Source organism: Garra rufa, chromosome 4, assembly GCF_049309525.1.
Source record: "Garra rufa chromosome 4, GarRuf1.0, whole genome shotgun sequence".
Taxonomy (NCBI): domain Eukaryota; kingdom Metazoa; phylum Chordata; class Actinopteri; order Cypriniformes; family Cyprinidae; genus Garra; species Garra rufa.
This window is the reverse complement of record NC_133364.1, coordinates 41,103,519-41,106,434: the sequence shown is the minus strand read 5'-3', so window position 1 is coordinate 41,106,434 and position 2,916 is coordinate 41,103,519.

Below are 2,916 nucleotides of genomic sequence, written 5' to 3'. Positions count from 1 at the left end.
AAGTTTCAATTTAGTATTCTTGAAAACTATGAAAAAATAAAAATAGCAGCCTACTTATTGCAGTTGGCCCATGTGCTGAATGAGTATTTGAGAACAATCACCTCATTCACTCACACACTCACTTATTCAGACAGAGACAGGTTTTTTTTAAGTAAAATTAGCATATTAACATTATCTGGTAAAAGCTGGGATCTCTGGGCATTTACAATGTCCCCTGCAACAGGAAAAACCCTCTCACTTGGGACCAGAGTATGTGAGCGGAGTGGAGCGGCAACAATTTCCCCTCCGCGCTCTGTGCATTTAATAATCGCTCCGCTCCAGCTTCCAAGCTAATAACATCAGCATTAAAATAGTATAATTGCTGCTTTATGCAGTACAAAGTTTGTAATGAAAATGAAAATACATTTTTCGTCAGTTATTTTACTTATGGATCGCTGCATTTCTTACAGATTTCTGCTCATTCGACATCGGATACCATTACATTTGTATTAATGCATTAACAGAGTGATTGCGTGTGAATAAGTGCTGTACCTGTTTAAATTATGCTTTCACCTGAAAATATTAAGTATCTAGAAAGAACCAACTTGTGAACTATAATTTACCGCTCATGATGTCCATTGCCGGCGTCATCATAGCCTTCACATTATTTCTGATTTGAGTGATCCATCTCTATCAAGCGAAATATGTTTAGCATGTGAATTCCTGCTTAATATGCAGGTATATTACGGACCGTTGGCATGAATTGTTCTCATGATGGAGCGGTGCTCACGACGCTCAGACTTTTCAAAAATCCGCTCCTCCCTCCATTCAGAATCACACCGTTTCACTCCGCTCACAACAGGTGCGTTCGAGCTCATGCTGCGCTGCGCAGACCGATCGGCGAGATTAGCCGAAAGCAGTCGGGGAGGAGCTGAAAACGGAGCCGTCAAGTCGGACAAGTTGGGGATCTCGTTGCTCTCTCAAACATGGCAGATCACGTGGCGTTTGCCTACTTTATTGCAGATGAATTGGAAGCTATAGAAATACCTTTTTTGTTGGAAGAAATGCAGCACATGCAAGTGAAGCAGCAACTACAGATTTCAGCATCAATCAGTGTTGACCACATTACATTAAATGTCTGTGACATTTTAGTTATTCCATAAAAAATATTACTTAAATATGCAGCTGAATACTATAAGTGGTCTGTATGAAAAAAGTACAATAATAAACTTATGCATAAATCCAATATAAAGAATTTAAGGGAATAAAATGTACTGCAGTCAAAAGATCGTAAACTATTTACGAAATGGCATGCAAATTGTTTTGTTATGCACGAAACACGCGTGATCATCGTCATGTGGTGAATGTGGCCAATCGTGAGAAGCTGTGACGTCATCACAGCCTGGCGCAGTCCCTTCTGAAATGTTGCGCTGGCTGAGCAAGCCGGCTGTTCTCGAAACGCTCTCGCGTTACTTTGATGCCACACGTGAACGTCACGTGGCGTTGGCGCCGGTTCAAGTCGGACAAAATTTCTAACCGGCATGCACTACTTCAAGTCAGCCGCCGATCGGTCTGCGCAGCGCTGCATGAAGTCGAACGCACCTATACTCTGTAGCGACAACAGACCGCAAAGGATGATGGCCACGCCTGGGCTGATGGGAATTGTAGTTCCCGCTAACTCCCGTTCGCTCCATTCGCCTGAGCATCGTTTTATCGAGTCATGCGACCACGGTAGTATCGAAAAAATTTGCTATTGCGGTACGACGGTATTTACAATACCGTTACATCCCTACCCACAACTGATCATTATGCACATTCAAAAGGAAGTAAGCATTACGTAAGCCTTGATTGTGAAATGGCATTGGCTGTAATGTGTCTTGTAACTGATTGTGTCATTACCTCACCTTAGATTCTGAAGGCCACTGGATATTGTGTCTCATGACGGATTGTGTCATATGTATTTTTTGAACAAGATATGACTGCATGCATCCACAGAGCAAGATTATTTCAGCGATAAAACTACCGTGAGACTTAATTTATCATTAGCTAATGATTTGCAAAGGTGTCATTATGGTATGACTTTACTTTTTGAGGCACAGGACTATTATGAATTGTTAATTAAGATTTTGAATTAGTTAGTCTAAGCATGAATTAATTCAATTGACCCTGTAGTTCACTTAAATTCAAAATCTCCTATTTCACTACTGATGGTGACCACGGTATCCGTTTGTCTTAGTTGGAGCATTGCATTGGCTTTAGGGGCACTGTAGGAACGCACTTGTTGTTGATGATTAGCTGGATGAAGTAATCTGAGATCACTGGGTGGCTTAAAAGGGGCTATGTATCGATAGTAGAAACATTGATCGGCAACTCTTTGATTGGTCGGCGAACATGTCGACGGAGACAAATTAAACTCGTAAGTTATTGTATTATATAATATAATATAATATAATATAATATTATATTATATTGTATTATATTTGCTCTTCCCTTTTTTGGTTGCTGACAAACAAACAGATTATTTCAGAGTCTCTTTTCAAGAGACTAAAAAGAGACTAAAATTATATTATTTTAAAGGGAATTATATTATATTACAGGGAAGAGAAAAGGGAATCCTCTTTCACATTAGAGTCACAACAGGACCCACTAGAATATAGGAACAAGCAAAAGTGAAATAAGAATATTCTACAGAATGGTAATATTTATCACTTGTATTGCTTTTAGGTCTCTTGAAAGAGACTCTGAAAAAATCTGTTTGTTTGTTTGTTTATAACGGCAACCAAGAAAAGGGAGGAGCAAAAAAAGATAGGTGGTGGTCCTGCACCCTCTCATACCCTGGCAGAGGAGCTGGCCCTAGAACCCATTGTTGAGGGCATCCCTGGGGGCAGCTCTTCCTTAGACCAGCAGCACCTTCATAACTGGTAAATGAGCTTATAA